Source organism: Dromaius novaehollandiae, chromosome 14 (genome assembly GCF_036370855.1).
Source record: "Dromaius novaehollandiae isolate bDroNov1 chromosome 14, bDroNov1.hap1, whole genome shotgun sequence".
Classification (NCBI taxonomy): Eukaryota; Metazoa; Chordata; class Aves; order Casuariiformes; family Dromaiidae; genus Dromaius; species Dromaius novaehollandiae.
This window is the reverse complement of record NC_088111.1, coordinates 742,891-766,454: the sequence shown is the minus strand read 5'-3', so window position 1 is coordinate 766,454 and position 23,564 is coordinate 742,891. Positions and strand designations below refer to the sequence as shown.

General features: G+C 61.1%; 1 protein-coding gene across 6 annotated transcripts in view; it reads left to right on the top strand.

Moving 5' to 3' along the window:
- The window catches only part of USP31 (ubiquitin specific peptidase 31), a 77,134-nt gene that overhangs the window by 44,793 nt on the left and 8,777 nt on the right, over positions 1-23,564 (top strand). For 4 of the 6 annotated variants that reach the window (XR_010391550.1, XR_010391549.1, XR_010391548.1 and 1 more), the window contains 2 exons: positions 168-345; positions 14,014-15,774. The gene's annotated coding sequence lies outside the window, so the exon portion shown is untranslated. Of the gene's footprint in view, positions 1-167; positions 346-14,013; positions 15,775-23,564 lie in introns of those variants that run through there. The other 2 variants (XR_010391547.1, XR_010391546.1) reach the window with 2 other exon arrangements.

Here is a 23,564-nt window from a genome sequence, read left to right as displayed (position 1 = left end):
AAAGGGGTGTGAGAGGGAAGCAGACCCTGGACCTGCCTCAGCACCCCTGGTCCAGGGAGCGGTGCCTGTGGGGAGGGTGTTCGGTGGCCGTGTTCCCGTCCGAGTCTGCAGGCACCGATTCTCCCTATTTGGGATCTTGGTACGAGTGTCTCTGTTCTCCTCCGCAGCCTGGCCCCGTGCGTGCCTTCTCTCCCTGGCTGGTGGGTTTCGGAGCTCGTGACTTGCTGCGTATGGCGCTCGCGACCTGTCTGCTGTCCACCGCAAGTGTTATTGCTAAGTCCGAGTCTGTTTTTGGAGAGCAGCTACCCGTGGTGGCCTCTGCAGAGAGCACATCAGCTCCTCCAGGTAAGCGTGGCTGTTCCTGGGGCAGGACCAGTCTTGGCACTGAGGAACCAGTTTGCGGAGACCCCAGAGCCGTGGGGCGTGGTGGATGCGGCTGGGGGCCCTGGCTTCGTTTTGCCAGTCCTGCAGCAGAATGGCCGAACCCGGGAGTGACACGAGCAGGGTTCTGCCAGCGTTAGGGGCACTTGGTATGGCAGCATTAAGTTGCTAAATTAAGTGGTTGTTACGAATGACTGGACTGTGCCCACTGATGCAAAGGGAGCTGTGTTCGCAGGCCTGGGAAGACTGATGTCACCCATAAATCTCCCCTTGGGCCCCAAATCACAGGTCATTTTACCAACTCTTGCTAATCTACCATGACCCAGCTGTAACTTGTGGGAATATTGAGGTTATCTTGCTTACCAAAAGTCATGCTGCGTTGCTGCTTGCCCAGGAGTGGTCCTCGGGGCCTGGGGGGGGGGATACGTGGGCACCACCAGCTCATGCAAGGTAATCGCAGATGCAGAGGGTCTGCGGCACCCTCAGGTTTGGTCCAAGCTTCCTCCTGTCCCACTAGAAATGGAGAGCTGGAGCTGAACCTCCTGGGATGGCACGTGAGGGCAGTTGAGTGGAAAGAGAGCACCTCATGGTTGCACCAGGCAGTCACAGGAAACAAAGCCGTATTTTTATTACATATCGGAGAGCGTAATTACTTCACATCTTGTATGGAAATGGGGATGACAGATGCCATATTAAATCATGGGGTCATCACTTATTTATAGGTGATTACATTAAAGATATTAATATAGCCAAAGGCTTTGCAGATTAGAGTTAATATATTCTTGTTTATTATATTTGCCAATATTTCTCCAATCTAGCCAGATTTTTATGGCCATTTATTAAACAGAGCCCACTGCAGTTCCCTTGATCTAGCTGGGAGGGTAGTGAGAGGACAATTGGAGAACACTTGAGAGCTTTGATCTTGAAATGATTAAATTTTATTGCTGCTTTGTTTATGAGGAGTCCAGTGTAGGTGCTTCGTGCCCTTTGAAATGAAGCAAGGGTAAGTTAGGACTTGAGTGGTTATTAAATCTAGGTCAACAGGGGAGGCCACATCTCAGTGCAGTACACGGGCCTGCAGATGTTTGGCTCCTCGGCCAGGATTACTGCTGGGCTAAGCCAGGATTAGACTGCTGTGAAACAAGGCAAAGATTTCTGACACCCTGGGGGAGCTCAGGAGCGGTGTTGCCCTCTGGCCGTGTCTCACTGCGCTCTGGAGATGCGATAGCTGTGCTGGCCCACGTTTTCTTCTGCTCTGTCTCTGTACCTGAAGTCGGATCTCGGGGCCAGAGAGGGTGCTGGGGGCTGGTGCTGGGGGCTGGTGCTGGGGGCTGGTGCCCTGGCTGGTGCGACCGCCCCGGGCTTGCGTGGTGTGCAGCCACCCCCCTCCTCCCTGTGAATGCAGAGATCGGCCCCGTTGCTTTCACCTGTGCATTTCTTGGGTGAGGAGTGTCAGTTCCCACCCTGCATCGAGCTCCCACATTCCTGCTGGACTTTACCCTTTCCTCTGGCGCTCAGCCCACGTGGCAAGTTCAGAAAGACCCAGCTGCGGTGCTGCCGTCACCCTCGAGCACGCGTGCTGGGCTCGGGGCCAAGGTGCTGCGGAGGAGAGGCGCTGGCCCCTTGCAGTGGTGTAAGGTGCACGGTGAGGGATGCACGTGGCTGGGGCTGGTCCTTGGTTGTCTCTGCCGCGATGATGCCTTTAAGAAAGGGATCCCCAGGAGAAGGGACGTTATTCTGTCCCCACTCTGCCCCGGTAGGCCCTGTTTTAAGGACACAGTCCAGCTCTTGCTCCCCCGGAGCACAGGCCCTGCCCAGGGCTTGGTCTGCATTCCCCCGCGATGCTCTGCAGCGCTGCGCAGAGGTGCTGGCGCATCTGTGAGTGATTTGCCTGCAGAGCGTGTGCAGCAGCCTGCGCAAGGCCCTCGCCGTCCTGCCGACGTGAAAGGTCGCGTTGATCAGCACGGGGCAGCGGTGGGTTTGGCTGTGCAGCCTCTCGGTCCGAGCTGCAGCCCCGGGTGCGAGCGAGCGCTCTGGGGAACATCGTGTGTGTGTGTGTGGGGGGGGGGCAAGCCAGGCTCTTCTGCCACCGGGAGCTCTGCACCCAGAAGCCCAAACACGTGGGACTGGGGCGGGTGGGCGTGGGCTCCTGTGTGGGTGCTGGTGGAGCTGGGCTAGGGGCTGCCTTGCTCCCCAGGACACGTTCCTGGAGCCTTTGAAGTCGGAAGAGGGAGGATGCTCCCGTGTCTGACGGCAGATTTGCATGCACGTCACAGAGCTGGCAGCACTGAAACCGCTAGGGAAAGAGCATCCGAGAGAAGGCAGGGTTTTCTGCCTGCTCGCCAAAAGCCCAGGCCCTGGCGAGCACAGCTCCGGTGCGGTCCCTGGCCGGGACACGTGGCCCCGACACCAGCGTCGAGCCGGCCTGGGCCCGTCCTCCCTGGCAGCTCAGCGCCAGCCTTGGCGGATGGTCCCCGGCCCCGCCGGTGACTGCAGTCGGCTCCTCCCATGCGCTGGGACCGGGAAGGGCATCGCGGCTCCGAGATCCCTGCTGCCAAGGGGCTGCTCGCGATGCGCCTCGCGCCAGCGCGTGAACCGGAGGAGCCCCCGGACGGGTCGGGGCTGTGCCATGGGTCGGGGCCGGCCGGGCCACGGGGCAGGAAAGCAGCGTCGTTCCTGCCTCACCGGGAAGGGTGGTTGGTTATGCTGATTGCGGAAGACCAGGGCCAGGTAAATAGATGTGCAGGAAGCTGCCTGTTCCCCGGGATTAGGTGCTATGTTTTATGATACTTTATTAACACCCAGCTGCCTCTCTGAGAGCCAGAACAAAACCTAATCTTTGGAGGCCGTCAATAAATTATAACATATTAGGCACTGTCATCAGTACCCTTGGGCTCTTAAATTTTGTTCTAATTAGAGTATCGCTTTTCCTTTCTCAGCACTTTTTCCCCTCTGCTGGGTATCGATCCTTTCTCTGTGGGGATCTGACCAACTGTTGACAATTTATGGTAACATAAAACTGGTACCTCTTCTAGCAAAAACACAGCTTTTAATAAAAACCGCTGACACCAGCCTCTTGCTGGCAGCCTAACCTGATTACCGAATGGATTTAGCAGTTAAGGCTGTGCTGATACCCCGGTCATTTAGCACATAGGGATTTTTACTGTAACACTTAAAGGGCTTTCAATTGTCATAATATTTCATAAATACATATGTACCTAATTGAAAGCTATGAGGCCGATAGGAAGCATCAGGAGAGCTATTGAAACCTTGTCTGGCTCGGGGATGCTCACAGCTTTTTTAGACAGTTGATTGGGGCATCTGTAGGGCTTGTAAGATTGAGTTCCTGATAAAATCATTCTGTCTGGCAGGGAGAAGTTTACATGCAGTTTTTTATCACATGCAAAGAAAAGACTGATAATATTTGGGAGCTCTGGTGTGCTGCCATTGACATCTGAATGCGGTGCGATGCTGTGCTGATAGAGGTGTGTCAGGTCGCTGCCGGTCCTCCGGCTCTTGCTGTACTTCACGGGCGTTAGAGGTGGCTCCATCTCCTCCACTTTCACATTGAAAAACCCTCTGCTATGGGTTTCAGAAGAGTCTGGTCTTGCCTCGGTCCTTACCTTGGCTCTTCCCTGAGGAAAGCTGGTGAGGAGCTTAGAGCTGGTGGTTGCTCAGTTCAATCGGAGCTTTTGAGAAGACTTTGTGCACAGACCTTCAAGTGCTCGTGGTGCCCGGGCCTCGTCCTCCGAGCCGCTGGCCTTGCAGGGCGGGAGGCTCCGGTCCTCGCTGCGGTGCCGCGGCCCCACGGCTCGTCCCAGCGCTCTCCTGGAGAAGCTCCTGCCAGCGGGGATGGGGCCTGCGTGGCCGCGGCCGTCTCCTGGGCAGCCCGGGCATCGGCGTCCCGGCAGACCGAGCCGGGAGCCCGAACGCTGACGCCTGCGAGGGGTGTCCTGCCGTGCCGGTGCATGGCCGGGAAGCCACTAACCGAGTATAAAGCCGCGTCCTGCCAGTGGCAGCTGCAGACGGTGCCGTACGGGGGGGACGCGCGGGTGCTGCAGACGTCTGGAGCCCGGACGTCCTCGCTGGTAGCAGGATCCAGGGCCATCGCGGGTCGCTGGTAGCACGTTTCTGTCCGGCACCATGTGGTTGCTGCTGTGCAGGCAGCAGAAAATCAAGACCCAAGCTGCCGACGAGGAATAACCGCGGGAGCAAACGCCGTCCCCGCGGGGGCCAGCCGGCACGGGGAGCGCTGGGGTCCCGCTTTGCCAACACTGGTAGCACAAGCGTTTCGGTAGGGCAGGTTGCTCGCGGGGCCGGGTGGTGAGCACGCCTGCCTTGCCGCGCTGAGAGCTGCCAGTGTCACCCCTGGTCTCTGCCCTGGTGCTGGGCACCTCTGGCTGCCCGCTCGTTGCACACCACATTCATCCTTCATGCAGCTGCTGAGCAGACACGCGTGTTTGCTTCTCTGAGCAGACCGCTTAGGGAGGTGAGTGACGTGCGGAGGCGTTTGCGAGCATCGCCCAGCCCGGCAGAGCGCTCGGCGAGGTGCGGGTCCCGTCCCAGGCAGCCGCGTCTGCACGCTGCAGCCAGCCCTGCGCGGCCCCCGGCTGAACGGGGCGTTTGGAGAAGGGAGATGAGCTGTTGCCACAAAGCAGGTAATTTAATAATTCCTGGGACTGTTTGTTTACTAACTGAAGGCCCTTTTCCTTCCCACCTTGGCTACAAGCGTTAATCATGTCGAAACCCGTCCTGCCCCGTCTTCTGGAGCCGTTTGAATGGGGGGAGCGAGCTCGCTGCTGGAGCAGCTTATCAGGTCACCCGCATGGTCCTTTTTCCACATTAGTTTAATCCAGTGAAAAAATAGCAAGAAATCCCCTGTCTAACATAATGACATGAATTTCTTAATAACGAATGCAATATGGATGGCTGTATATTTCCACTCCGTCCGAACAAACTGTGATGAATTGATCCTTTCTAAAGGTATTGAGTATTTCTCCCACTATTCATCAGCCCCATGACAAATACCTCTGTCAGCCCCAGCTGACGTCCTGCTTTAAATACCTCTGCCAGGGCACCAGTGTGGAGGAGTGGCTGCTTGGGAAGCAGGGACCTTATCATTTTTTAATGTGCTGCAGTTCTTTGGCTCATGGAATATTTATAACGATGTTGTTATTTACCAAACAAGCCGGGGCGCTTGCAGGAACCCCTGGCTGGCTGCTCCGCGTGCATCTCCCGTGGCCGTTCCCACGGGCGGCTAATGGCCGCGTGGGCATGTAGTGCTGACAGGGCCAGTCCTGGCCCAAAATGCCACAGAATTGCAGAACGGTTGAGGTTGGAAGGGACCTGTGGAGATCACCTAGTCCAACGCCTCTGCTCAAGCAGAGTTGCCCAGGGCCGCGTCCAGGTGCCTTTTGGATATCTCCAAGGAAGGAGGCTCCACCACCCCTCTGGACGACCTGGTCCAGTGCTCGGTCACCCCCATGGGACTGGAGGGAGGTGGTTCCCAACGCGTGTTGGGCTGAAGGCCCTTGGTTTTGGTCTTGTCCTCCCAGCTCTGTGCTGTGGCTCCGGAGGGCGGTGATCCGGCCGCTGGTGCTTGGAGAGCGGAGGGCCGGCCGGGAGCGGCAGGGAGGCGCCGGTGGGGATGGAGCTGCCGCCGTGCTCTGCCCGGCAGTGGAGGGCTTCGGCTCGGGAAAGCCCCTGAAACCTTCTGCTTGTCCTTGCTCCGGCCCCGAATCCCCCGGGAGCCCCTCCGGAGCCTCTCACCGTGCCGCGGGGGACAGTGGCTGCATGGGGACCTGGTGTCGGTTCCGCCGGGCTTTCCCTTCGGGAAGTTGCAGCCCTGCAGCGGGGCTCCCCGCCGCGTCTCCGGGCCGCGAGGGAGGCTCGGGGCCCCGCCGGGCTCCCCTTGGTGCCGGCAGCCGGATCGCCGCCCTCCGGAGCCGCTGCCGCTTCTGCCTGGCTGCGCTGTTGTTCCCCCCCTCCCTGCCCAGCCCGCGTCTGGGGGCTGACGGGACCGTCTCCGTGTAGTACACCCCGTCGGCTTGTTCTTCTGGGTGTTACAAATACTGTAACATCTGCTCTCCGTGCCATTTGCTTCCATCTAATTCTTTTTTTATTGAAATGAGTTTAAATTGTCTGAGGATATATTAGATTACACTTTCCCTGCGGTTAGCGCACTTGTGTGGATGTGAATAAACTGCACAGTTAGCAGCACTCGCGCTCGCTCCCTTTTTTAATCTAAACGAAGCCAGCTCCCCGGAGAGCTGGCGCCTTTCCTAACGACCTTAATGAGTTTCCATCGCTGAGGTCAGACTATCTGGAAGGGCTGGTAACGGCAGGGCAGGAAGGTGGTTCTCCCCGCGCTGCTGCGGGTCTCCGATAGCTTTGTGCTCTAAACTGTAAATAAGGCAGAGTTTGACAGCTCTGCCTGGCTCCGCGGTGAATACATTTTCTCCTTTAATAGGCAGAAGTGTGTGCGTACTGCAAAGCGATTTGGGAAGACCATATGACAGTCTTCGAGCATTTTAATATTTTGCAAGTGATTTATCATTGGTAATGAGCAGATGATATACTCCACTTCAAGGGTATGGATTATCTATTAAAGCCCACACGTAAAAGGCAGCTGCAGATGACACATTGCGAACAGAAAAGGGAAAGTACAACTTATCTTTTGTTTAACAGGAGGGGTCGACAGCTCCTGCCAGTTCAGGAGATAACCTGCCTCTTCAGTCCCTCGTGTAAGGATGCCGGTAAATACCTCCTGCGCGCGGGCGTTGTGCCGTGCCGGCTCCGATCCTGCCCCGCTCCCGGCGCGCTTCCCGAGGCTCCGGCGCGTTGAGCCGAAGCTTATTTAGTGCTTCGTTAGGAGCGGAGGGTACTGCTGATTCACTCGCTCCTGCTGGATTAGTTTACTGTCTGTGATACCACCTCTCCGGGGTGCTTTATGCTCCGAGTAGTCTGGGAGAAGTCTGCTTATTTGTTTATAAATAAAGCAATTCCTACGGCAGGGCTGCGGAGCGGCTCGTGGCTGCGTGCCGCGGCGGCTGCTGCCTCGTCGGGCTCCCGCGGGGCTCCCGGCTCGGGGTGTCCCACTGGTCTTGTACGCTGCCATCATCCCACTTCCGTATCATCCTGCCCTTTTTTGTCCTTTTTCTCAGGCATCTGAACGTCATCTCTGTTGCCGTCGGAGCATCACTGCAGAGCGACGGATGCTTTCCGCCAGCCGAGCACGTGGACCCCAGGGTCTCTTCCTCGGTGGTTACGGTTATTTCGGAGTCCATCGCGTCTGAGCGGTTCAAACTGTTCGCTGTGCGGTGCATCACGGGGTGTCCGTCCGCGCAGCTCTCTATCGCTGTCCCCTCGCGCTGCCCGGCTTTGCCAGCTCCGTCCAGGGCGGTGGGTCACATTCTGCTCCTGACGATGCCGGCGCTGATCTGGAGCGACCGTGTTCCCCAGTTGGGGTTTGCTGCAGGAGGGCGCTGGCACGGCTGGGAGCAGAACGTGCGTTACGGTGAGCGGGGCGTCGCGAGCAGCCCCTCATCGCTGGGGAAGCGTTTCACACTTAACGCGACGTTGCCCTTGCGCTGTCCCCAGCCCGGCTCTCCCCCGCCGTCCGCCTCTGCGCGGCCCCTGGGCACCCGCCGCCCGTCCCGCGGGGAAGCGGTTTCTCCGGACGGGGTTTGTCGGTGCTCCCTCGGAGCGCGCGTGCGTGCACCGGCCTGCCTGAGCGCACGGGCTGGCCGGGAGAGCCCACCCGGGCTGGCAAACGTAGTCTGTCCTGGCTGTGAGTGTCATAAATAGAGCTAGCACCTACTATTAATCCCTTTTGGAGGGTTTTCTTGTCATAGGGTAAAAAGTAAAATTTAATTTCTCCAGCATCTGTAAAATGGTGCAGTAGATTGTCCTTGAAATTGAAACCACTGCATTTCCCAGGGACTAACAGTAGGAACTGGTAGATCAGCGTGTGGTTTAATATTCACCCGTACTTTTTACTTGCTGGAGGGACAAGCCGTGTTCGCAGGGAAACCCTGCTCCGGTGCAGCAGGAGCTGCAGCTGCCCGTCGGGGAGGGAGCTGAGACCCCACGGCGGGCGCCTTCGGCTCGCTGCCATCCCCCAGCTCGGCGGCCGGCCGCTGCCCGCGCCCCGTGCTGGGGTGACGGCGTGTATAGGTGTGCCAAGTGCACACGCGCGTCTCTGCCGCGGGAGGTGCCGGGGGAACAAGCCGCCCCGTTGCCCTGCGGCGCTGGTCCCCTTCAGCCGGCGCGAGTGGCACCTTGCAGCCTGGTCTGTCGCCTGTCACTGACCCGCTCCATCGCGGACGGACGCAGCCGGCTGCCGGAGGAGCCGGGCACCGCTGTGCCGTCACCTGCGAGCTGCTCTCTTGCACGGCCGCAGCCTCGGCAGAGCCCGGTGCTGGTCGTCCCCGCAGGCGCCGGGCTGCTTCCCCGCAGGCTGCAGCGGCACTCGGCTGCTCGAGACGGCCGTGCTCCGCGTCCGCAAACGGAGCAAAGGGGGATGTCACCCAGGCCGTCACCTGGCTGCTCTGGGCTCCTCAACGTGCGGGGACCCGAGGCAGGGCCCCGTGGAGCGCCGCGGCTCCCGGCTTGCGGGGCGGCTGGCCCGGGGCTGGGAGGTGCCGGGGCGGCACGGGGGGCTCGCGGGGGCCGGGGCGGAGGGGGGAGACCTGCTGCCACCTCCCTGGGACAGAGCAGCCAGGGATGTCTGGGTTAAACGGGTGCCAGGAGGGAGTTTTAGAATAAAAAGTGGAGCCAGAGGGTGAGGGATGTGATGCTCACGTGTCACGCATCACCCCGAGCCCCGCTGGGCCCCTTCAGGAGACTGAGCTGGGTTGTAGCTGGGGCGGACGGGGGCTCCCCGCGTGCTCCCCGCGTGCTCTCCGTGCCCAGCCAAAGCAGCAGAAGTGCTGTGCTCTGCTCCGCGCTGGGACGTGCGGCCCCGCTCTGCTGCTCTCCCCCCCCGGCGCCCCGCTGTTCGCGCGGGGCAGACGCGCTGCCCCATTGCTATGCAGGCTTCGTTACGGCGAGATTAATGCTGGTTATTGGACTGGGAGTTTTATCACCTGCATGTTTCCTCTCAGCTTCTGGAACCAGCTTCAGTGTAGATTTATTACCCAGTAAATAAATAAAAGTGCAGGTTTATTTTGCCTCCTTGTTCATCAGAAAGGAATGAAAATGCAAGCAAAATATTAAAAATAAAACAGACTCAGTTTTACTTTAATTGACCTTTGATTTTTAACTTAATACCTTCCCCATGTTGCTGCTTCAACCTTTAATTTCTCCTGGAGAAGTGGCTGTGTTCAATGATTCATTCTGTCCCGAGGCAAAGCACACACTGTAATTGGTTTTTAACTTCCTGGAATGTCAAAGCTGGGATTGAAATTTTACGTATCACACCACCAATTCAATACCGGCTTTCATAATAATGTTGCAGAAAGGAAGGCAGATTTACAGCTGTAGAAAAATGTAATCAAATTTTGAGCCAGAATGCAATAAGTCCAAATGCTGGTTTTCATTTGGAAGCTTGTTAGATAAATGCGGTATCACCTGAACGCTTCCAAAATAACTTCTGCTGTTGCCGGTAGTCTCGAGCGTCGCGTGTGGACGGGGGGAGAGGAGAGCTGCGGGGGCTCTGCGCGGGGGCCAGACGGGGCTTGGGCTGCGGCGGGTGCAGGCAGCGCGTGGCATTTCGGCTCTGCTGCGTTTGGGGATGTGCCTCCGGCTGCGGCTGGACCGCGTCCCCTGCCCCGTGTCCCAGCCCGGCTCCCCCAGCTCCGCGCCGCTTCCCCAGCCGCAGCCCTCTCCTCCCCGGCCGCGGGGCCTTCCGAAGCAGAAAACCCGCCCCTAATGCACTGCACATGCCAAATAAGTAATCGATTTGGGCCAATTAATGTCTGATAAGAACTAATAACCCTTCTCTCCGTTTCTTATTACTGGATGACCTCCAGCAATCCATTAGCTTAACCAATGATATGCGAGCGTTCAGCGTGGCTAACGACTCTGGGTTAGAGCCGCTGGCACCCGATCCATCAGCGCGCTCCTGCGCCGAGCGCCCACCGCGCCTGCTCGCCCTCCGTCGCGCCGCTTTCCTTGCAGCCGGGAAAGCAGGAGCTGGAGCACGCGGCACTCGCGGGTCCTGCGTGGAGGCAGCCCCGGCCCCTCGTCCGCCTTTGCGGGGCTCCTGGGCGCCTGTAGCCCCCGAGGTCGGCGAGACCCCAGCAGCCCAGGGCAGCGGGGCCACGGCTCCCTCGTCCCTCTGCCCTCCCTGCTCCTGCCTGACTCTGTCCTAAAAAGCTAACTAAGCTGAAATTACTCTCTTTCCTTAGAAGAGCCTTTAAATAATACATTGCCCTCGCTTGCTGTTGCTGCATGTTTTGAAAATCCAAGGGACTCCTCCTCCTTGTGCGTGTATTTGCATCTGGTGCCAGGGCTGTGAATTACTGTTGGCAGGCGGAATTAGAAATTCCCGTCCCGGGGTGGTGCCCGGCCGGCAGTGCCGGCAGCGGGGAGCGGCGGCAGCGCACGCGGAGGGCTCTTGTGCGGCCGGAGTTGCAGCGGGCACCTGCGTGCTGTGTGGTTTACTACGTGCGATAGCACCTGAAGCGTCTCGTTACCGCGCTTGCTGGAGATCCGCTCGATGGGTTCGTCATTCTCGTGAACGTTCACGCTGGCGATGCGGGAGCTGCCGGACGCGGGCTCTGCCGGTCCCAGGCGCGTCCGGGTGCCAAACCGCGGCAGTGACCCCACTCCGGAGCAGCCTCCCCCGTCCCCATGGTTCAGCCGTCGGCGGGAGGCATCGGGCCGGGCCCCGAGCGAAGATGCGCTGGGAGCAACTCGCCTTCACCGTCGCCTCGGAGCAGCGCAGCCACCGGCCCCGCGTCCCCCCCGCGTTCCCCCCGCTCCGGAGGCGGCGATCCTGGTGCCGTGTCCGGCTGCCTGCGGTCCGGCGCTGGCAGAGCAGCTCCCACGTCCTCGGCTCAGGCGGCAGCGGATTAGAATTAAATTAAAACCGCTGAAAACAGAGCCCTGAAAACGTCTTCCAAAGCACCTTACCTCCTGGGAAGCGGCGATAAGAACTTGCTGAAAGGATGATAATTAAATTAAGGGAACTGTCAACAAAGCAAACGCGTCCTGTCCTGGGCAGCTCGTGAAATGTTTTGCTTTCCGTGCTGGTTTTGGACGGATTCGCGTGAACTCTGCGAGGTTTTGAATGTTATAATCACAATTAACCAAGCATTTATCAGACCGTCGGGGCTTCGGTGCTCGCGTCCAAATGTGTGGTGCTGCGAGCGGGTCCGTGTTCGGGATGAGCTGCACTGGAATCACGTACCCGAGCCGCCAGACTCATCCGCAACCTGAACTTCTCAGGGAATTAAGCTCTCCCGGTAGGGCCAAGGAAAATACGAAACTGCGTAAATGTTAAACCTGCTACAAATTTGTCCCATAAAGTTTCTTGCAGATATATTTCCCTTTTCCCTGAAGTGATAGTGCTTTTGAATCCTGTTTCCACAGAGCGCGGGATGCTCCCGGGAGCAGCAGCCCGGCACGTGCAGCCCAGCTCCATCGCGCCGGGGGCTCCGGGGGCTGCGGCCCCACGGCGGGCTCGGCCCCGCTCTGCCGTGCTGCGGGAGCGGAGCTGGGGGTGGCACGGGCCGGGCACGAGGCGCTCTGCACCACGCTCCACAGCAAACGCCTTGCATGAATATTGCATTAAGCCATGTCCTCTCCCCACGCTGTTTCCCACGCTGTTTCCCTCACTTGCTGATTTAGGAAATTACAGAAGATGAGCCTGCTTTGCAGAAACCGAGCAAAACCCTATTTTGCAAACTTTTTTTTTTGGTGAGGTTTGCAACACTTTGCGTTGCCTTGATGCATTTCACCCAACTCTGCCCAAGACTGAGCCGTTGAAAAATAAAACTGATGTGTTAAGAAGGTAACAGCAAACGGCAGGGGCTCGGCGCGGGGCTGGGTGAGCAAAGGCCCTTGGAAACGCCGCGGCAGCGTGCAGAGGCAAGCGAGAGGCCAAACTGCCAGGGGAGAAGAGCTCCCGGTGTGATTGGTGGCAAAAAAGTCAAATGGCTGTTGCTCGCTTGCCCCCACCGGTCTGGGCTGCTGCGGGCAGCTGCGCAGCCGTTCCTGTCCCCTCCGGGGCGCTTTCGGGAATGCCTGGCTCCGCCGCTTGCTGCCTGCTGCTGGATGCCGGTTTCCCTTGCCCGGGCGAAGCTCCGGCCGGCCGCCGTGGCCAGTATCCCGCACCCCGGGCCGGCATCCCGCACCCCGGGCCGGCTCATGCCGCTCGCTGCCCGGCCCCGCTCGCGCCTCCGAGCCCTTGCTGGCAGCGCTGGTTGGCTCTGCCTCGCGCTTTGGAGCGGCTCTCGATGCAAACGGCTCCGTGCCGCTAAACATCGCCACCGACCAGCATTCTCCGGGCTGCCTCGGTTATCCCTGCCGTGCAGCTGCCGGCGGCGGCGGGATCATAGCGGCTCCTCGTATCGCAGCAGAGCTCCTTCCTGGGCAAGTTTATGAAGCGGGGCCCCAGCCTAATTGGCACTATTGCTGCCTCTGCGGCTAATTCTACTGTTTTACAGCAACGGGACTGTGTTTTCTATTGATTTCATAGGCTGCTAATGGTCTTTTCATGCAATAAGAGGCTTTTGTGGGAACAACTTAATCCAGTCGTATCGCGGGGTGAAATTGCACAGCTTGCTGCTTAGATTTCCAGGACGTGATCTGCTTTAATAGCAGAACTGGTTTTGTCTAACGCATTTAACGCTGCCGTGTTTCTGCAGCACGCGGGGCTGCGGGTCCGCAGCGGGAGCGCAGGAGGCCGGTGGCCGCGGCCCGGGCTGGGGAGGGGGCCGGTGCTGCGGGGGGACCGGGCACCGCGCGACCGTCGCCTCTGCCCGTGGCTCTGCACAGCCCTGCTGCTGCCGCGGCCGCTCTCTAGTAACACAACCGTTAGAGCAGCGTCGAGGCTAAAGACGGCAGAGCGGCAGGTTGTGCAGGGAAGCAGAGCTTCCTGGTCTCCCCCGAGGCTGGTTTTTCCGTGCTCTGCCTTCCCCGGCGGCTGCTGCTCCTGCCGGGGCGTCCGCGGTGCCCTCGCAGCAGCCGGTGCTGCCGCTTCGCCGCCGGCCAGCAGCACGGGGCAGGGCCGGGTCCTGGGTGGCGTGGGACGTGCGTGCGGGATGCGGGATGCGGGATGCGGGATGCGGGATGCGCTCGCCCTGCGACGCAGCTTGTGCCTGCTCCGCGGTGGAGGCCGTGCTCGTGCTCGTGCTCGTGCTCGTGCTCGTGCTCGTGCTCGTGCTCGCCCCGCGGCAGGACACGCTCGCCCACCGTGCGGTAGCCCTGTGGACGCAGAGCTGCTCCCAGCAGCCTCTGAAGAGACGGGGAGCAGCCGGGACCATCTTCTCCCGGGCTAGCGGTGCCGGGAGCCGGGCTTGGGAGGCAGCAGGCTCGGGGGGGACGGGGCCGTGCTTGTGCCTTTGAGCTAAGCACACAGGAGAAAGCTAAATGGATTGTGACTGCCAGCATTAAAGGTTAGGAAATTTCTCTGTGTATCTTATGTAAATGAGCACTAATGAGGTTTTCATGATTACTGTTAATTAGCTTCTCCGCAAGTAGTGGTGATTTATATGGCGTGAGCCTGGACAGATGACACAGACGAGCAGAGCGGCTTCATTAACGCTGCTTCTGAAAGCGAGTCTGCAGCATGCAAGTCCCCCGCGAAAGGTGCCCGTGCCCTGCCGGCGCTGGCGAGCAGCTCCGCGGCCCGCGCGGGTTGCAGGCTGCGCCCAGCCGCTGGCAAGGGGCCCCTCGGGTCCCTGACGTCAGGTGGGTTGCGGCTGAAAGGTGGGTTTTTGCAGAGGACTTCTAGTAAAACGCAGACGCGGGTGTTGGACCTCCCTCCTTCTCCCGTCCTGTCCCGCCAGCTGTGCAGCTCCGCGTCTGGGAGGTGCCACCTCGTGCTGGGTAACAGAGCTGTCCCACCCGCGCTGGGGGCCGTTCGCTCCCGACTGCAGAACATCTCAGCCCTCCTCCGCGCATCCGTCTTCTCGGTGTCGTCCTGAACAACCTGAGTTACACACAGCGGCAGTGAGTGCCTTGGCAGACCCTCTGTTTTCGTGGTGGTCCTCTAACAGCTCCGGCCGGTGAGACGCTGTTGGCTGTTCTCGATTCCTTCCGCTTTGTCCTCTGCGTTCTCGGAAACGGGGACGCGGGATTGACCTTGCTCAGGAAGCGGTGTGACCTCCCTCCTCTTCAGCCTGAACGCAATTAGGAGATTTCCGTTGTCACCGAGAGACCGAAGCCTCATGTCGCTGCAGAGAGAAGCTGGTGAATGAGGCCTCCGAAAGCGCCGAACCATTAGGCAGATGCTGCTGACAAGAGCGAACCTGGAAGCACGTGCGTGGGGTCGAGCTCCCGCGCGTGTCTGAACGGAGGCTCGGACGGACCCCGGGGACGGGGACGGGCTGTCGGCGTGGGGCCGGCGCGTTGCGCGGTGCTGCTACGCCGTCGCGTCCTGCGGCAGCTTGGACCCTCAGACCTGCAGGAGAGGAGCTGCGCGAGGGGGTTGGGGGGTAAATGGGTTTAAATTGGAGTCGGAGGCAGCTCCCCGTGGAGCTTCCCTGTTCATCCCAAAGAGCAGGGAAATGCTGGCGGACGGGGGAGAACATGTTGCACCAGGAGCCGGTGAAACGAGTGAGATGGCTGGGGTGACCCCATCCCATTAGCTCGACATCCGTCCTGGGCAAACGGGGGGAAAAGCTGCTGCAGAGAATTAAAGCCTGGGAATATAAATCCGTGCCTGTCAGTGTGGAGGGAGGACGGGCAGTGTCCCCGAGCAGCTCCCGGGCGGCAAAGTGCCGGGTTCTCGCCGGCGCAGCTGCCTCCCCCGGGCGACCGCTGGCTCCGGGGAAAACGCAGGCTTCCAGAAAACATCGGGTTTGCTTCGTTTTCCCAAACTGCTACGTGGAGACGATTCTGAGTGCAGCGAAAGCAGTGGAAAATGTGCCAAAGTAAAACCGAAATCCATCGTGCTCCGCACGCAGGCGACCCTCGTGCTCCGCGTGGGCTCCGGACCTGCCGTCACAGCCCGGCGCTGCCAGAGCGTGGGATGGAGCCGGGAGCGCGGGAGGGGGCCGGGAGGCAGCCGGGAGCGCAGGAGGGGGCCGGGAGCGTGGGAGGCAGCCGGGAGCGCGGGAGGGGGCTGGGAGCACGCAGCGGTGCTCGGCCGTCGATGAGCAATGGCCCGACTCCCATTTCCCTGGGCTGACTTAAATAAAACGCGATGGAGCGGCACAGAGCGCGCCTTTTACTAACTCCGTCCAGACAGTATTAAGATGTGAAGATAAAGAACATGTAATTCAATTTATCTGTGTTATTTATTTAGAGAGCGGAGAGGAACCGAGGAGCGAAGTCCTCCTGGCAGCAGCCCCAAGGACTGGAGCGGGGGGCTGGCCCGGCCCCACCTCTCCCCGGGCTGCCGGGGTGGCTGAGCCCCGTCCGGGGCAGGGCCACGTGCCATGGGGCAGAGGTGCATGCTGTGGGGCAGGGCTGCGTGCCATGGGGCAGAAGTATGTGCTGTGGGGCAGGGCTGCGTGCTGTGGGCTGCGTGCCGTGGGGCAGGGCTGCGTGCCGTGGGGCACATGCCATAGGGCAGAGGTGTGTGCCGTGGGGCAGGGCTGCGTGCTGTGGGCTGGCGCTCTGCCCGCTGCTGGCCCAGGCTCGGCCCCCGCCCCCCGCCCCCGGGTCTCCCTCGCGCCCCCCCTCGCGCCTCCCGAGCTGCTTCCTTGGAGAGCACCCGCCGAAAGTGAGGCCCCTGGAAACGGCCTGAGGCCGAGCGCCCGAAGCCGCTCGTCGCTGCTGAGACGCGGGCGTGCTGCCCCGCGCGCCTGGCGTCGGCTCCCCCTCGCAGACAGCGATTACCGCGGCGGGAGGTGCTCCGCGCTTGGCTCCACGAACCCGCTGAACCCTGATGGAGGCAGCTGGAAACGCCCTCGAGTGCCTGGTTTGGAGCAAAGCAGCCGAAAGGAGCCTCCCGGATTGACGCTGCGTCACGCCTGGTGCCGGAGCTGCCACCCGGGGCTGTGCGGGATGCGGGATGCAGGACACGGACGTGGGACCCGGGACAGACTCGCTGGCACGGCGCCCTGTGAGGTGCTCTGCCGGCATCGGCATCGCCGCCCGGGTTGCGTCTCCGCATCTGTTTTAAGCAGTGGGACCCCTGTTTTAAGCAGTGGGACCCTGCAAGCTGCCAGGCACCCGCTGCCCCCGTCCCGCCGCGGCAGCTTGCGTTGCGCAGAGCCACGCTGCTGAGGATGAACGGCCGGGGCTGAGCCCCACTGGTATTGTAATGAGCTTTTTAAGGAAGTTTATCTCCTTTGCAATGTAAACCAGAAGCACTCGCGATGCACAGTTCATTTATTTCTTCCCTGCTTCCTTTCCCTCTCTGGCCATCTGCGTCGTCGGGGAAATCACCCGACTTGCTGCTAGTTGTTCGTAGCCGCTGACAGTGATACGGGGATGCGATTTTACAAAGTGCCTCGTTTCACAGCATGTGATTAACGACGGAAATTTTCCTTCCCATTTAGCAGTTTATTAGATACCTGTTGCAGCCGCAGCTCTTCCCAGGAGGTGACGTGTTCACTGCACGTGCTGTGTCACCTCGGGGAAAACGGGGCGTCCTTCTGCTAAAGAAAAGCCAACAAAACAGACCTAAATGGGGCTATAAGTTTCTTTGTGTTGCTTCTCTCCACCACCCTTCTCTGATCTTTGTGCTTGGGAGCAGGTGAGAGCTCCTCGCGCTGTGTGCTCTCCCGAAGGGGAGCACAGCACCAGGCCGTCTTCATCTCCAGCATCCCTGCGCCCGTAGCTAATCCGTGGGGAGCCGCCCGGCAGCAGGCTGCTCGGCCCAGGGCCGGGCTGAGCTCCCGCGGGAGAGGGCAGCTCCCCGGCTCTCGGAGGGTTTTGCAAACGTCGCCTTGGGGGATGGAGCCCCTGGGCCGAGGGCCGGCGGGAGCCCTGCGGGTGCACGCCGTCCGCCCCGGCTCACAGCCAGCTGGCAAAGGGCCCGGGCGTCTCTCACCCTGGGTGGCCGGGACGGCGTGCTGGTTGCAGTGGCAATGGCACGGCACCGGTTGCACGGTGGCATGTTGCACAGCGGCTCTTGGCGACGTCTCGGTCTTGGCAGGCTGCAGCAGGAGCAGCGGCATTGAAATGCTTCTGTTGATCTGGCACAGGCAGCGCTGGGACATCAGCAGATGATAATTTGCTGGGAAAAAAGGAAAATGACAATAATCTCCATCAGAACTATTACAGCGCTGTCCTCAGAGTCGGCAGCCTGAGAGCTGTGAGGGAGGCTGGATGTTTCTTCCCCTAACAGGGCAGGTTTGATGCCACTTAACGCTGTTCTGGCCACGAGGCTGCCCGGCGTGAGACAGTTCGTGCTAATTACACCGACGTTCGCGTCATTCCCCAAATTACGCTCCGGGGCGGGGGCGGGGGCCGGGTTGGCGTCAGGAGCCCTCTGTGCTCCGGTTATTTCCGCAGAGACACACATTTGAACGCACTTGTCAAGTGAAATTTTCTGTCTGGTTGGAAATGGCTTTTCTAGCTGCTTGCTCACACGTAAACATCTTTAGTGGTCCCCAGCCGGAGCAGGAGCGGCGAAGCAAGCATCAGCCCGAGCCGCCTCAGCCCCTTCGGGGAAACCGTCGGCCACAGAAGGAAACAAAAACGTGCAGTGGCTTCGGGAGACATCCATTAAACTGTGCCGAAGTGATTCACAGTGCTGATAGTTAGAGTTTAATTAGATCTTAATCACGTAATTTTATCTTTGCTTTAGAAATTAGAGCTTAATGGCTGCGCTGCTCTCGTAACGGCGCCGCGACTGAACACGGCGATAGCGCGCGGCAGTGCTGCGGCGGCAGCGATCGCCCTCGGGGCGCAGATCCTTATCCCTTAAATAAAGGAATACACTCAGAAACATCCACGTGCAGCAGGACCTGCCGGCGCCCAGGGAGGGCGAGTTTGGCAGATGCTGCGGCGGAAACGAGCAGGGGCAGGTGCCAACCCCTGCTCCGGCGGCAGGAGCTGCCCTCGGCCGTGGGCGGGTGTCCGGCCGCTCGCGGGAGCAGCTGCCCCGGGGCCGGGCGATGCCCAGCGCCGGCGGGGAGAGCACACATCTGACCGGGGACGGCACCCAGGCTGGCACCACTGGCAGTGGGATAACAGGTCTCCGTCCTTCCTGGGCACTTTGGTGCTGCTGTCCAGGACATCTGCATGCTTGCAGGTTTCTACCCGCTGCAGAGCTTCGCTGACCGGCCCCGTAACGAGGGTGGCTGGACACGTTCGAATTGCAGTCGCAGCACGGGCCGTGCTGGACGTGTTTGAATTGCAGTCGCAGCACGGGCCGTGCTGGACACGTTCGAATTGCAATTGCAGCACGGGCCATGCTGGATGCGTTCGAATTGCAGTCGCAGCCCGGGCTGTGTGCTCTGCAAACCTGCCCAGACCGCAGGCGCTGCTCCCAGGAGGGGATTTTCCTCCCTTGCTGTATTTGGGGATAGATCGATGCCTGCTGCAGGAGGATAAGCAGCTCTCTGCCTCACGCCCTAGTATTTTTTTATGTCTGTTTTAGCTGAGTTGGATCAGGTTGAACCAGTCCGTGTGGCAGACAGGACGGCGGCGATGCCACCGAACGGACGCGCGGCTTCCCTGCAGTGCCCTCATGGGCCGCCTGCGGCCGTGTCCCATGTGGAGCCTCCCGCACCCCGTGGGAGCGGCACCCACCGCGGGGGTCCCACGCGGTATCGCCCGCCCCACGCAGGGCCGTTTCCCCCGGCTCCGCTGCTTTTTGCGCTGCCGATGCTCGGTGCCGCGCCGTGGATGCCATCCGGGGCGGGTGCTCTGAGCCAGCCGCGGTTTCAGTCTCCGCTATTCCTGCACCCAGCTCCGAGCTCCTGCCCTCACAGCAAGGTTCAGCTCCTCCGGGGGCCCTGGGGGCACAGGCCGTTCCGGCATGGCATGGGGGTCCCGGGGGGACAGGCCTTTCCCGCGTGGCACGGGGGCAGCCTGGCTCCCACGCTCAGCCTCAGCCCCTGGGAGCCAGCAGTGGGGCCGGAGCATCCTGCATCCCTGGAGCATCCTGCATCCCCGGAGCATCCCATGGCCCCAGAGCATGCTGCATCCCTGGAGCATCCCGTGGCCCCAGAGCATCCCACAGCCCTGGAGCATCCAGCAGCCCCAGAGCATCCCACAGCCCTGGTGCATCCTGCATCCCTGGAGCATCCTGTGGCCCCAGAGCATCCCACAGCCCCAGAGCATCCCGTGGCCTCGGAGCATCCCATGGCCCCGGAGCATCCTGCATCCCCGGAGCATCCCACATCCCTGGAGCATCCCAAAGCCCCAGGTTCACGCTGTCGCTGCCATGGCTCTGCCAGGGCCGTGGCCGCAGGGCAGTGCTGGTGCGGGGCTCGCCTGGTCCTGCCGCTCCGGGAGGCGGCACAGGAGCTGCTGCATCCCACATCCGTAATTGTGCAGCAGCCGCGCTCAGAGCCTGCGCGCCTCCGCGCTGTCCTTGAGCCCGCGGTGCCCTTGCTGCCGCCGCGGCGCCCTCCCCACCTTCCCTGCCCTGCTTGCTATGCACGGGAGCCGCTCGGACTCGTTACCGTGGCAGATTATGGGTCCCCAGGTAATGACACGTATTCAGATAATTACTAACAGATCCTCTAGTAGGAATGAACTCAGTCGCATCCATTCAGTCGCTGGGTAAATATTTACCCCCAAGCGTCCTCATCGCCAGCCGGCGGAGCGTGCAGGACTCGTGCACTGTGCCGACCTGCCTCGCGGCCGCGGCTCGGTGCTGCCGGGAGCCGGGGCCACGTGCCTGAGCGGGACCAGCCCCCGCTCCCCGGCGCGGGCCCCTGAGATGCGCCGCGGCCAGGCTGGGCTGCACCGCGCCGGGGAACGCGCCCTCCCTGCGGCTGCTGCAGCCACGCTCCTGCCGGCACCCGCGGGGCTGCTGCCGGGCTCAGCTCGCAGGGATGCGAGGAGCATCCAGGCACTTCCCAGGCAGCGCTAAAATGCTTTTGACGGGAGCTTTCGGAGGTGCCGCCTTGCACGCGATGCCCACCACCATCTGCCACCGGCAGCTTCACGCGGAGAAGCTGCTGCTGCTGCTGCGCGGGAGCCGCGAGACGCCGGCACGGCCGCACGGGGAGCGTGGCAGCCGAGGAGCACTGCCGGCCGGGAGCGCGGGGTCTGCAGGAACGTGCCCACGGTCGGCCCCGCTCTTGCACGAGCCACGAGCCACGGGAGGGGCCGGCGGCCGGGGCGGAGCATGGGAGGTTTTCCGAAGCCGACGAAACCATACAGAAGATCTAAGTGTTGCAACAGCGTGATTAATTTATGTGCTATAGCACGGTGGCTCACATGAAAGAAAAAGGTTTATTTTTGTACCAGGAGCCTGAGCTCTGCAGTGTGGATCCCCGGCAGGGCTGGGGTGGCCATGGGGCAGCCGTGGGGCGGCCGTGGCGGGACTCCCGGAGCGGAAACATGGGCTGGCAGCAGTGGGGACGGGCGGCAGGGCAAAGCGGGGCTGCGGCCGTGGGGCTGCTGCTGCCGTGGGGCTGCTGCCGTGGGGCTGCCGCGGACACCCTGCGCCCCTCACGGCCAGCTGCTCCCAGGGCCCCTCGCCTGCATTTCCAGTCCCAGCTGTGGCCGCAAACACGGAGCCAGCAGCAGAAGTGCATCATATTAATTAATAAAAGGTTAATCAGATTTTCCCGGCGCTCGCGGTGCTGTGATCGTGCCTTGGTTCGAGAGATGACTGATGCTTCTGCAGCTGAAACGCTTGCTCTGCATTTAACGCGCAGGTCCAGCGCCGCAGCGGCTGAGCGGCGGGTGCTCGCAGCCGAGCCGGGTGCTCGAGGCAGAGCGGTGGCAGCGCGTGCCGATAAAGCAGGGCAGCTGCCACGCGCCCCGGTCCCGCCGCGGGGGCTCGTCGTGAAAAGAGGGTTAAGTGTTAGTGCATGACTAACGGACACGCCGACGTCCAGCTCACCGCTCTGAGTGGCACTGAGGCGCTCCAGCCGCAGCTATAGCCAGCGCCAGCGCTTGCCGGCTCCGCTCCACGATGCAGCGGCCGGGATGCTCCTGCTGGGCTGCGGAGGGCTCAGCTCACTCGCAGGGATATGAGAAGCATCATTTCTCGGGATGCAGGCACAGGATGTGGCGGGGCAAGCGGGGCCGGGATCGCCATCCGTGGAGCTGAGCGCCGCGCTGCCGGCCGCGGGCGCACTGTGCGTGCCGGGGCTGGAAATGGCCGCGGAAAGGTTTCCTTTGACCGTGCGCATCTCGAGGGCTCCAGCAGCAGCCGGGGCAGGGACCGCTGGAGCTGCGTTCATTACGTTTAAGCATTGGTGAGCTGATGCGCATTAACCAGCTGCTCTTGGGGGTCAGGCTGGAGCGAACCAGCCGAAACGCGGTGCCCGCGACGGCAGCGTGCACAGCCCGGGGAAGGCAGCGCACGCCTCTGCGGCTGGTGCTGGAGGAGCACGGCTGATGCAGGAGCATTTCCCTGTTTTTCCACCACCCGGGAGGTCTCTCGCCCACCGGCTCGCAAGGGCCCGTGCCGGGCGGTGCGGGCAGCGCGCGCTGAGGTGTCACGTAATTTACGGCCAGCGCAGGGCTGCCTCGCCGAAGCGCCAGCAGCGCGTTTATTGGGGCACACGCGTGCCGGGTCCCGGCGCGGGAGGGGAGCAGCCGGCGGCACGGCAGCTGCAAGGGCAGCACTATTTCACTGGGCGCTGAACTTCACTTCTGACATCCTATTATGGCACTGTGATCCCCGCTCGACGTGCACGCTGGGTTCAGCACTTTGAACCTGGCGTGCACATTAATCAAGTCAGCGAAAGGTCTCCCTTGTCATCCTGTCTCTGGACATTTTCATCAAGTCCTTAACGCACGCCGTAGCAAAGCTCCCCGTCACCCTTGGCAAAGGGGCGGCTGCCTGAAATTGCCTCCCCGGCCTGGTGAAACTGTACGGTGGTCATTCCAATTTACATGATGGCTTAGAAAGTTCACACTTGAGGAAAGCATTTTCTCCGAACTATTACAGCCATTTAACGGCACAGAAGCTGCTTTAGGACCGCAGCCGTGTAATGTGGGCAATCCCTTCTACAAAGGCAATTACTCTGACTGCACAGCGCACCTCGCTCCCGCCTGGTCCGGCCCCGCGTGTCCGTGCGTGGGAGCAGGCTGCCTCCGGCTGCAGGCACCGTGCCCAGCCCCGGAGCCCCCGGCCAGGCTGGGGAGGCTGCAGCAGCGCCTTGCTCCGAAACCATCCTCTGGTTATGCGTTACCAAACACACCCTTGTTGCACCCTGAGCCAATGCTGTTCTTTAGCTTAAACGGCTCCCTGCTCTGGATAACGACCCCGGAGGCGTTTCCAGCTCGCGCGTAGCTCGCCGAGCACGGCGTCGGCCTGCGGCGGTGCGGGAGGGAGGTGGCAGATGCCGGGCCCTCGCGGGAGCCGGGCGGGAACGTGCAGCCTGGTGTGCCATCGGCACCCGGCGGGAACGTGCTGCCCTGGTGTGCTGGAGGCACCAGATGGGAATGTGCGATCCCCGTCTGCTGGGAGGGGAATGTGCAACCCTGGTTTGCTGGTGATGCCGGATGGGAATGTGCAACTCCATTTTGCCGGCAGCCCTGGATGGGAACGTGCAACCCTGGTTCTGCGGTGGCACCGGGCAGGAATGTGCAGCCCTGGTTTGCTGGAGGCACCGGCCGGGAATGCGCAGCCAGCCGGCGTGCAGCGCTCCCGCCCCGGCGTCCTGCCTCGCTCTGCTCCGCGCCGTCACCGCCCTTCCCGCCCGGCGCGCCTCACCGCGCATCGCCTGCGCTAATGCTTCCTAAGCCGCGTTTTAGGGGCCCCTAATGTAATAAGCATTTTCAGCTTTGCAGCCCTTCCTGAGCCCTCATTTCCCTGCCCTCTGGAAATCTAATACTAGACTTAAGCACATTTCTGCTCCCTCCATTTGTAAGGACAAATGCAAAGTAATTGTTTGCTATTGCTGCATTTCCCTCAGCCTCCAGCTCTGATTTGCTGCTAATACAGTGTTGTCGGGGGGATCAGCCTAGCCCAGCTCCTTCTGCCT